The sequence below is a fragment of the Parasteatoda tepidariorum genome, chromosome 7 (assembly GCF_982258835.1).
Source record: "Parasteatoda tepidariorum strain Cologne lab strain chromosome 7, Ptep-v5.0, whole genome shotgun sequence".
Classification (NCBI taxonomy): domain Eukaryota; kingdom Metazoa; phylum Arthropoda; class Arachnida; order Araneae; family Theridiidae; genus Parasteatoda; species Parasteatoda tepidariorum.
In genome coordinates, this window is record NC_141761.1 from 51,677,487 (window position 1) to 51,690,447 (window position 12,961).

The following is a 12,961-nucleotide window of genomic DNA, read 5'->3' on the forward strand; positions in this document are numbered from 1 at the left end:
GAAATTTCCTATAAACATAATTTTTATCCAATCGGGAAGGTCCAGTTGTTTTAGTAGAGATTTTGCATAGCATTTGTCTTACGTTAATAGTAACACTAACCTTTTTTTCTCCATCTCTTATGATTCGACGATTATTTGGAAAATGTTCGTAAATGCTCTTTAAAACTAAAATTGCCTTAAAGTTACTGGAAACCGTATCACTATGCAAAATCTCAATGTTCTAAGGGCAAATCAGTCACCATGTGTATGTGTATATATATATATATGATTAGTAATATACTAAACACTCCATGGAATAAGCGTAAATGTTCTCTTCAGGATGAATTCCTTTGCTACAACGACAGTGTCATTTCGAAATAAAGAATGAAAAGTCCCGCAATGGACTGATCGTAAAGACACGGTTCCCAATAGAACACAAAAGTCAAGCATCACTGGCTGCAGTCAGTAAGCGGGTGGGTGCCCACTTTGATCAGCCTGCGTAGGGACCGAGAGTGTGCGGTATCGATCCTCGTTAAACTGCTCTACCATAAAGTACTCGACTTCACCCGCCATCATTGGAATGCGTCATCAATGATTGCGTCATCATTGAAATGCGTCATCAATGATTTTACTCAAGAAATTTTCAGGATTTTTGAGTTGGGCTCACAATCACCCCTGGATTATTAAAGAGCTTCGTCAAAGGGCCAACATGTATTGTGATTGGAAGAAAGCGGTTAGTAAAAACAAATAAATTAAAGCTTGCGAAGTCCTTTTTAACTTATGTCTCTAATGTAACATTTTATGATAAAATTTTCATCATTTAGGAAAGAAAAAATAATAAAACTACAACAATTCTTATCCGAGGGTGGGGGGGGGGGGCACCTACCCTACTCAAAGTGAAGTAATTAGCATTTTATTGCAATTATTAGTTTTTGCATGAATGACTAGGGGTTTAATGATAGAGTAGCAGTAAGGTGTATAGAATTTTTTGCTACTAAAATGGTAATTGAAGTTCGGAAAATTTTCTGCGAGGAACTTAGGGAAAAGTTGAAAGACTTAGTTTTATTGCTGTTAGCAATAAGGCTGGGAAATATAGGTGTTTGCGCTGCAAGACAGAAAAGAAGGGAGGAAAATATAAAAAGTCAAAAATTTAGTCTTTCATTAATACTGCAGTATTTTAAAAACAATGTCGCTCAGTAGTTGTAACAACAATATACTTTAATGATATAATGAAAAAGAAATAATTTTAAAAAAATTAATTCTGAATCAAATTATTGATTTGAAATTTTGAAAACAACAGTGATGCCCGTAAAATTTTTAATTTAAAAAGAAATTGATTTTCGGGGTGCAAATAAAATCTTTGGTGCTCAAATAAATTTTACAACTAATGGCAGACTTAGATTTTTAAAAGAGCAAATAAGCATGAAAATAAAGGTAAAGAAAATATTTCGCACTGTCAAAAAAGTCTGTGATGAACTTATACAGTCAATGGGGCAGTAAATCTTAAGTACGATCATCAATGAATTGAAAGAACTGAATTACTTTTCTTCAGCTGTAGTTTCTCTACTTGCTTTCTCCCTTATATACCAGTTCTCCCATATAGACCTAAGTTAAAAGTTGAAACTTAGGTGTTAAATGTAATTATTATTAAACTTCGTAATGCATTTCATTTGCAGGCATAAATTGCCGAATACATGACTAAATTTCTGTATTCTCCAATGCAGAGGAACCCAAATTTTTTTTCGGCTATGGAACCCAAAAGGATCGACATTTTTTCGCCGTAGCCACATTATCATAACTAAAGTATATAAAGACAAATGTAAACGTATTAACCTATAAAAAGACTGCTTTATTTCAAAAATATTTAATGAGACGAATGACATTTTTCATTATAATAGGAAGCAGTTTTTATCTCTTTTTCAGTATCTGTATTTTTAAGAATTTCGAAATAAATATTAAGAGTTATGTATATCTAGCAACATATAATCTGTCTTTCGTTCACTTTTTATGCTTTTTGACATCAAGTCAAGCGCGACCTTATAAAATAAAAATCGCGTGAGAGTAAAAATTTTTAATAAATGATTACTATTTTAAGAAAAAGAAGTTGTAAAACAGCACTTAAAATTGTAATAACTTTTGAACACATTAGAAAGAAAAAAAACTCTGCGTTAAGTTCATATTCAAATATGTCCCTATCAATATGTCGAATTTTCGCAGCATGTAGAATGGCCAGAAAGGTATTTTTTCTGATAAGCTCAACAGTTAATAATTCTAGAATTAACTATCGAATGTTAATTTTTTTATTTCATCTTAATCCCTGTACAATTTTCTACACACCTATGCAGTTTAAACTTTCTAAGTTTTATTGTTTTTGCGCAACAAACCAAAATGTAATGTTAAGTTAAACACCCAAAGCAGTGCCCGTGACTTTTACGATGTTTTAATTTAGAGCAGGGGTTTCCAACTTGCATTAGGCCGGGGACAACAATTAAAAACACAAATCAAATGGTGGGCCGCAACTTTATCAAATTTTTTGTAGGACTCTTTTATGTTTGAAGGAACATTAAATATTACTGTCAGAGTTTTATCATGTTGTACAAAACAAAAGTATTGAATTACAAATTAAAATAAGAAGTAGATTTTTAAAAATATTTAATTGTTATTAATAATATTTTAAAAAATATTAAATAAATAATAAAAATTCGGGCTACAATAACTCTCAAGTGCGCACCTATGTATTAAACAATTAATGTGCAACAGATATCTAATTGTTAAGGTATTAAAATTTACATAGTAGCACACAAAATATTCAATGAGAAAATTGAGGTTTGTCTGCTGCAACTACCAGAGAATAGATATTTACATTTTAAATTTAAAATTTACAAATGTGTATTTAAATATTTTCGTCCAAAATGAGTGGTTTCAAAAAGTTTAATCGGAGAATTTCTTCGAGAAAATTTCTGATACGCACATGCTAAATTATATTCACAAAATACGAAAAAAAAATGAAATAAAAAAAGAGCAACATACACGATTATTTTTGTATTTGAAGAAATATTTTTTTGGGTGCAAAACCTGAAAAATAAATTTCTTTCCACCGTTGGTATGTTAAATTTCTCACAAACGAAGAAATTAGGTTTTTATTAACGAGAAAAGTATTTTAAACCCATATAGAATTTTTACGAAAATTGTTCGCAAAAAAATGGCAACTAATATATTTTTGCTCGCGGGCCACAAAAAAAGGCTTCGCGGGCCTCATGCGGCCCTCGGGCATCCAGTTTGAAACCCCTGATTTAGAGAAACTGAAAAAGAAACACGTTTACAACTATTTCAGTTCCATTTCTTGCAATAGTATGACCACTTTTTCAAAAAATTTGTAAACAGAAAATGTTGAAAAATAAATAAACATTCATTTTAAAAAAATGTAGTGCATCGTTTTTAAAGAATAAATTATGAAATTACAATATTCTTTTTAGCGTTTTTGCTACTTTTTGATAGTTGGAACCCAGCAAAGTAAAAGTAAAGACTATTTTTAATACCATTTTACCCCACCTGACGCTACTATATTAATTCCATATTTTCTTTTTTATTTATTTAAAGACATCATAACGCAAAATTTATGATCTTCAATAACGCGACATGAACTAATTATCTATGACGCAATAAAAAAAATACCTCAACTTCCTTAAGAGAAAAAAAGAGCTAGCTGAAGATTAAAAAAAGAACGAAAATATTTTTTTGAAATCCATCGAAGTGATCAAAGATGCACCCATTTGACTTGAAAAACATTACGTGCCCTGTATTCAAGGGAGAACAAATCATTGTTCTGTAACCATAGCAACGATCAAAACATAACGGGAACAAGTTGATATCATTCTACGGGTTTGTTCCAACAAAACGTTTGCTAAGACAGAGGAAAAACTTACTATTTACGAATATTACTAAAATGTCGGGGGAAATTTTTATGTGGTGAACTTCAGATTTCAAGGTTACCAATGCGGTTTCTTATTTTAAAGTTATTAATAGAATAGAGAAAAACATTCATTTGAATAAGTAAGTTAATGTTTTTTATAATAACTATAAGTAGTATTTTCAAGAATTATAGCAGTACTTAAGTACATTGAAGTGATAGGGTGTATATAATGATAAGCCACATTTTCGAATTGTTTATACAAGCTTTTTTGGTGAATCTTACGATTTTCATGTAGGCAATTAAGTGTATCTGTATATTGTGCTGTTATCTAATGAATATTTTGGAAACATGTATAGCACATATTAGTAAATACTAAGAAATAGTTTTATGCAAAAATGAACGTGTGGCTTCTCACTATATTAGCTCAAGCCTTTCAATCATTCGATATGTTTGTTGAGTCTTTGAAAATGTGTCATTCTCTCCCTTAAATCTCCCTTTCTTTATTTATTTAAAAAAAAGATTTAACCTTTTGCACTCCGATGTCACATCTGAGTAGACATGAAAGTTATCACTCTAAAAGTATATCTATTTCATATCTTAAGAATTCTTTACCATATTATTTTATGAGCTTTAGAAATTATATAAAAACTATTGCACAGTGTACTTTAAATGATTTAGTGTTTACATTAGTTCAAACTACATATAAAGTACTCGGAGTGCTGAAGAATAATTTAATGCACCGATTCTACGGAATTTTTTTTTGTTTAAAGCAGTTTTTTCTATTCATTTTTACTTTAAATTACATTACTGTTTACTCCAATTTCGAATTAGCTTTCAACTATTTCAATTTCAATTAATTTTTTTGAACAATTACCAATATGGTTCACATTTTACTTTGAAAATGTGTTGATTGCATGAGTTTAATATTAATTATATCCCTTATATGCGTTTTTAGAAGAAAATTTAACCCTTTCAAGACTGATTTCTAATTTTTTTGTAGAGAAAGTTTTTCTTTTGGTAGCATATTGTTTTTTCACCAATGATAATATTACAAATAAGTTCTTTTTTTAAATCTGGTCTCTCTTCTTTCAATTACCCCCTGGAATATTAATGTACCAGTATTCTTTTTAGTAACCAATGAACCATGAAAATATATGAATACTTGTCTCAGTATGGAAGATATATCTGTCCCATATGGGACATACACATCCTAAGTGGTAAAGATAAGGTTGTTTTTATTATTTTCGTATAGTAAATCAGACAAATTATGATTTAAAACAACCTTAAAGAAGATAAATAATGCTTACAATATGCAACTCACTTCTTCTTAGCTCTATTTCAGTTATTTTTCTCACGAAATGCTGCATAAATCTTCACAAACATGTGATTTTTTACAAGCTATGCTGAAATGACATTATGCTGCCAAACATCCAAATAGTAGAAGGGAAGCTCAAAAAGCTAATGTGCAAATATAATATTGAAATGTCATCGATTTATCCCAACAGTCTATTAAGGACATTATATATATATATATATATATATATATATATATATATATATATATATATATATATATATATATATATATATATATATATATAGAGAGAGAGAGAGAGAGAGAGAGAGAGAGAGAGAGAGAGAGAGAGAGAGAATCCTTTAAGGTTCGAAGGGGTTAATGCGTTATTCTTCCTTAATTACTTATTAAAAACAATCTCTTAGTTGTAGTTTCTCATTAAATTAATTTATTTCAATTTAATTCAATTTTAATTTCATTTTTAACTACTACAATTCAGTTCAATTTTGTAATAGTTACAATAATTATTACAATTCAATTTTACTTTCACTTTCAACAATACAATAAATAGTTCAAATCTTACTTTGAAAAATAAATTAATATTAAAAACATTTTATTTTGACTTAATTCAACAGCATGAGAATGATGAAAATAGCCTAAAAGTATAAGCTTTAACGTTCGTAAATAAAAAAGATATATTCTTTTGCGTAGGCACAGTATCGATGAAAAACGCTTTCATGAAAGTTTTTTTACGCACGCAAATTATTTTTTTCAATTTTAAAAATGCTTAAGCTTTCTTAACAAGTATAGTGTTTAAGGAGAATATATACCAACAACACTCAAACCCAGCACTCTGCCGGCAAAAAAAAAAAAAGAAAAAATCTTAGACTTGAATGTTTAGTTTTAAAAATATTACATTTGTTCTAAATTTTATTTCTCAAAAAATTTAGATTGATAAAAAATTTTTGCATACGGGCAATTTCAATTGAAAGTAATTACAAAAAGTGCTTTATTAGTATAATATTCATTAAAACACTTTTAACTAAAAACGTGTTTTAATTAATATTATCATAAATTTACGTTATATCTTTATGAAACTGGTTAATTAGGTATCTCGTTGTATGCATTTCTTAAGTGCAAAAAATTATGAAAACATTTAAATCTTCGTTTATAATGTCCACTGTGTATGAGTTTTTCATACTTAAATATTACTAATTTTAATTCGATCATTAATTTACCGAGAAGTAGTTTAATTGGGAGAAAAAATCTTAATGCTTGTAACTGTTTTGACCTTGTCCATTTTTTTTTCTTTGCAGCACTAAAAACTTCTTTTTTAAAAAAGTTATGCATCAAAACTAAACATTAAAACAAAAAATAACTTTGATAACTTTTTTTTAACTTCAATTAGTTAAAATATCTAAAAGTGCGGTTATTCAAAATTTCATACAATTATGTTTTATATTTTCTGAATTATATTTTTAAATTAAAAAATATAATAACAAAATAATTAAATGAAAAATGATGATAAATTCTAATAATATCCAAATCTCAATTTATTTTTGAACCGCTACTTTTAATAATATTTGAACTCAAATAAATGGACTTTTCATTTTCTGGACTTATGCACTCTTAGTCGCATTTCGACCAGCAGTCTTCTCCGTATTGCAAAACCTGTTTTCCCATGATACTTCTTTGAGAAATGTGCATGTTTGACGAATATTTCCAAACCTGGTAGAAATTGATCACTGTTTAGTCATTTAGGGTCGAATTCTCAGGATGTACCCGGTTCCCAGCCTATCTTGCAAGATTTTCACTACCCGGACTCAGCTAATGAATTTCAGTACCGAAACCCCAAACCCTATTTCAAGTTATCGGTTCGGGTTAATGTTCAACATACACCGAAGGCGCCATTACATTATGACCACCCTCCATCTATAACAATTGGCTCGCCCAGGTTCATGGTTTCTCACCCAGGAACAATGTTTTCATGGGGCATATTAGGACCCATAATCCTCATAGAACAATCCCTGACGTCTGTAAGCTGCTTGAACATAGTTGCAGACCAGGTTCACCCATTCATGGCAACAGTTTTTCCTGCGGGGGATGGTGTTTACCAACAGGATAATGCACCATGTCATAAGGGTCAAATCGTCATGGATTGGTTCGAGGAACATTCCGGTGACTTTCAAGTCATGTCTTGGCCCCCAAATTCACCTGACCGTAATCCAATAGAGCATTTGTGGTCCAACTTGGAAAACCAAATTCATGCTGCCATGCTACCCCCTCGCAATGTGAGGGAATTGCAGGACCAGTTGGTGAGAGATACCTCAGACTACCTATCAGCACCTTGTGGAATCAATACCACGGTGGGTGCTAGCAGTTTTGAGGGCTAAATGTGGTCCTACATGTTATTAGCAGGATGGTCATAATGTAATGGCTCTTCGGTGTAAATAAAATAAAATTTTCATCGGACTATTGAAAAGTTTAAGAGCGTGTAAAATGTACTTTCGTTTGCACATAAATTACGTTTCTAGTTATAGGAAAACTAAAAAATAAATCTCGAAAGTATAATTTCTTTTATTACTTATTTATAAATCTATTATTATATTAAACTTTAAAAATATCCTACACTAAACAAAAGCTACATCTATAAATGCCATTAAACATTGGAGTGAATCAGAGAAAAATGAATACATTATCAAGTTCACTATTAGCAGATGTCTCCTTAACAATATTTTACGTTAAACAAACTTATATAAGACCATTTATACCGAATTTCATTAATAAAATTTTTAAATATATAGTTTGAAACTTGTAGCAAAGTGATCATATATGCGCGTAGAATATTAACTTCATTGCATAATTTTTATTTATTATTTTTTTTCCCAATGCCTATCTGGAGAATGACCTTTCGTCATACAGGCATATGAAGGGCAGATTTGTTGACTACTCTTTCAGGGGCAACATATTAGGTGGGCCAACGTTGCTCCCACAGAAAAGACTGATAGTAGGGAGAATGAAAGAACATCCATGCCTCGCCCGGGGGCGACTTTACACATTGTCGACTCCCGGGCACCTCCACTCGCCGTGGTTTTATTTGTCAACTGTTTCACCGCCTTATCTAGTAACCCTCACTCAGAGGCAACCCTACGCTCGCCGCAATACAGCACTCGCAAAAGTCATAAACGAATCTTCGCGCTCATGGATAATTTTAAAAGCTGCTTGTTGAATTAAGTTAAAATTTTATCCTCGCTTAAGACTAGAAAAATTCAAATAACGAGATCAAAATACTTCGTCCTTCTATAAAGAAAAAGTTACATACACACAATTATTTCAGTTAATTACATGCATATTTCGGTTAAAAAAAATTTCAAATAGAAACTATTCTTGTAAATTAAATAAAAATCTGGAGTAATAAAATATTCATATCTTCGGAATAATCCATTTCTTTTGAATATCATAATTAATAAACAAAGTTTAAAAAAATAATCCCCTATATAAATCATCACATTATTAAGTGTACATATTTTTGAAGATAAAAGTATTAAAAAAAATTTACGCAGTTTGAAAAATAATTATTTTTATTTCCTTCATTTTTACCAGGTTTTTTCAATTGTTTCTATTTTGGAAAAAATATGTATTCTTCAAAATGCTTACAATATCTTAAAAAAATTGCATATATTTTATACTGAACAACTTTTGATTGACAATATTTTCTTCATAAGAGAGTCCTTAAAAAAATTTGAAAATATTTTCATTAAATTTGTTCAAATATTTTCTGTAAAATGCGTGCTATTATGAAAACAAGGAGAAAAAATATTTTTAGTAAAGCCAGGACATAAAGAAACAAATCTATGACATATTCACTACTATATTCGTATAGTTAATTTATTTTTTATAACATCAAATCATATTTATTAAAACTTAAAGTTGTGGCTGCTCAACTTTTTTTAATGTTTCTTAAATTTGTCAGGGAAAATTCCGATATTTTCCATTTTTCTTGCTTCTATCACTATTATTTGTATATATCTGAAATTACTCACCTTCGTTTTAATTGTTTCCTAATTAATTTTATCATATATTTTGCTATATATATTTATCCTTTCATTCTATGCTTCATTAATTTCATAACTTATCCATCTTGTAACTTTTTATTCATAATTTTATAACAACTTTAGCTTATTAGATTCTATAACTCAACAATTGGTCTATATATTTTATAATTTCTTTATTCAATTTTTGGGCTTCTAAATAAGATATGGAAAAAATGCTATGAAAATTATTACGTTTATTGTCAATCTAAAATTAGGCCTTTTTTTCCTCCTAAGTGCGAAAACACATTTACTAACTTAATGTAACGTAATTTAACACGATTCATCTATTTTAATAAGAACGATTCTGAGAAAAGCAGGATCAGTAGAAGTGAAATGTGTATTTTAATTTATATTCTGCTTCAAAAATGAGATAAAAGAGACACAGAAAACTTTTCTGTTATTATTTAATAGTATTCATTAGTCTTTAAAATTCCAAAAGAATTTTTAAGTTGCTGGAATCATATAATAGTCTCATTTGTAACAACTTGTTTTTTAATTTTTTTTCACACAATAGCTTTTATTGTATGTAATTTGCTTTGAAAGTTCAAACATTTATTCTTAGATTGTCATGCAGTCTGTGTGTCTGAAAACTGTATGACCTATTTTATTTTATTTGTTCCTTGCAGAATGGTAATAATTGTTTCTTATTTGGTAATAAAAATCTTACTTTTGCTGAGATAACTGATCGCAAGAGTTTTGTTTTACTATCATAACATCGATTAATTTTTTTTGAGAAAAGCGTGAGTCCTCAGCCTTTCAACCATATTGCTTTAAAACTACTTTCTTTATTTAAAGTAAATTATTAAATTTAAAAATTGTTAAGATTCTCTTATTTGACTCAATATCTTGTCTTTAATGAATCAGAAATAAATAAACAGATTGTCCTTATATGATATAAGTTATGATATGAGTTATGATATGAGAATGTCAAAGTTAATGCTTACTGTTTACATTATATTTTTATTTTACAAATCATAAAAGGTTTTCTTTAATCAAAATTGTGTTCACCTCATAAATATACTTTAACTGCTACAAATTTTTATGTCCTGGCTACCAAAGCTGTGGAGTTGGCTAATACGTATGAAGGAATTTATCGTTTGGGACATAACATTTACAAAAAAGTGTCAAATCTAAGTACAATTGTTTGGAAGCAAATATTATTCGCACTGCAAATGGGAATCATTACATCAAATTTAATCATAGATATCAATGTCAGAAAAGTAAAAAAGAATAAATTCATGTATAAAGCTGACAGCAACAATCTCCTCATCATTACACGTATATAAAATGAAAATGCTTAAAACTCATAAATTGTGTAGTTACTTAAATTAAAGGTTTTAAAAACTAAACAATAAGGTACAAAACCCTGCTGCATTATTGAATATTACGTCCACATGCTTGATAAAGACACCATAAATTATTTGCAATAAATTTATAAAAATAATTATAAAGCTATATTCTACTCATATATCCTACACCCATAACAAAACTTTATCCTAAAAAGGATATAAAAAAGTAAGAAATAAATATGTGTTTCAGGAAGTCCGAATAAAAAGAGAATGATAATACACAAAAACTTTTAAAGCAGCTAAATTTATTCACACCTCATGTTCACTCATGCGTTTTTTAAATCGTATGTCGCAAGTGAAACATGCGCGAATTAATATTCGAAGATTTTCGCGAGAAAATTTGAAACCCGACTTGGTGAATGTAACATTGGCGAATTTCAAAATACGGTGCCAAAGAAGTGCCCGGGAGTCGACAATGTGTAAAGTCGCCGCCCGGGGTTCGAACCCAGAACCTTTCTGATGCAAGGCCAGTTCCTTGATCCCTACACAGACCGGACGGCATAATTTTTATATTTTTTTTTTTGTAAAAATGCTATGATATTCAATTTTCACCGAATATCTGCAATTGGATGAGTGGCAAATAAAATTTTTGCTAACCAGAAGAAGAAGAAAAAATCAATTTTCGCCGGGTCGGCAGCCGGCTAATTTACGATCCAGCCGCCTTTAACTACTCGCTCTCTTTTTTTGAAGACTTTCCTGTTGGCTGAAGTTAGTCGCAAATTATATTGCAAGCTAATATTTCTTTTGAAATTTGTTACCTGAATTAAAAAAAAAAGTCAAGACTCAAGTTTTTTTTCTTCTTTTTTCTAAGAAAATGTCAAACAGGAAAGCGGAGTCATTAAATCGCTGCGAGGTACACAAATCCATTAAAATAAAGAGATCCGGTAAATCTTTCTCAACTTAAATTTATACTCTCGATTTTTAATGATATCTTCTAGTTTCCGGTCGTCATTGTAGTAAAATTAACATAAATATTTATCCTTGAAATCTTGATGAAATCCAAGATTATGATTCCTGCATTAAAAACAAAGATACTACGTTTTCATGAACATAAAAAAAAGGTGAATGAACTATATCGTGCGAATCTGATTAAGAGTTGTACTATTACAGAATAATTTAAGGTGTTGTTTTTCTTCATGAATGGCTAAAAAGGGTGGAGCGACCTTTGATTAATGATATCACCTGAAATATACCACCATTATTTTGGGAAAAGAAAAAGGGGAGAATGTTCACCTTTTAGTTAGTTTGGTACGCATAGAATTTTAAATAAAATTAAATACCTGCATGTAATTTTAGTACTATATAACATAAAAAGATACTGGTGTAAAGTCGTTTCTCATTATTGTTGGTGCATTCTTATTGGACAGAAAAATCTTATGATGGGATATTTAGTTAACAAAAAATTGGAAATCTTTAGCCGTCATCAATATTAAATTAATAACAGTCATAACGGTATTTACTTTTAAATTATTTACCTATCTCTTATATATATTTAACAGTATTTTTAAATCAGTTTTATTTCATTTAAAAATATATTTCATGTACTTTTGTGGACTTCACGTTGACATCATTTGTGGATAGCCTCTTCAACATTTAATTACTCAAAGTTTTAAAATTAGTATAATTGTAATTTTGACATGAACATAATTATCTATTTATGTATGTTCTAATGAAGTTGTACTCGTGTATTCTATGTAGTTGGTATTATGCTGTGTAGGAGATTTATGTTAGGTATTATGTTATATAAAACTTGTACTCTGACCATAAAAGGAAAAGTCTAGTATGCCCTAGATATAAAAATTAAAATACTTATTTTATACTTTATTTATACTTATTTATACTTATTTATTACCTAGATATAAGAATTAAAATAATTATTTTTATTTTAAATCATAGTATAGAAATTTTCATTCTACTTTTATTTTGATGGCTAAACTCATTAAGTAGAAAGTTGAATTGTTTTCTTTTCTTAGACCATTTAGTACACAGTATTCTAAAACATTTTAACAGTTTTCATTTTTGAATAAATAAAAACAATTTTAATAACAAATTACTTTCCTAAACAATTTAACATCAAGGCAAAAAAAGAAAGAAGGAAAGAAATATAGAATGATAAAACCGGTAAATTGCTCAGACTTCAGTGGTTCAACTGTTACGAAATGAGTGGTTAATTCAAATTGCACATTCTGCTTTCTAAATCTGAGTTAATTATTACGACTTGAAAAAATAGATTACCAATCAATCGCAACTGTCATTTATTGATCCAATTCATGCCAAGAAGAATTCGTGAGATCAGTAAAGCATGTTAGGGAGTAATTGAGCTTCAGCATGA

General features: G+C 29.3%; 1 protein-coding gene across 1 annotated transcript in view; it reads left to right on the forward strand.

Annotated features, from left to right (window-relative positions):
- The first annotated feature begins 3,842 nt into the window (after positions 1 to 3,842).
- LOC107450625 (cyclin-dependent kinase-like 4) overlaps positions 3,843 to 12,961 on the forward strand; it is a 35,136-nt gene continuing 26,017 nt past the window's right edge. The window contains exon 1 of the mRNA XM_016066459.4: positions 3,843 to 4,032. The gene's annotated coding sequence lies outside the window, so the exon portion shown is untranslated. The remainder of the gene's footprint in view (positions 4,033 to 12,961) is intronic.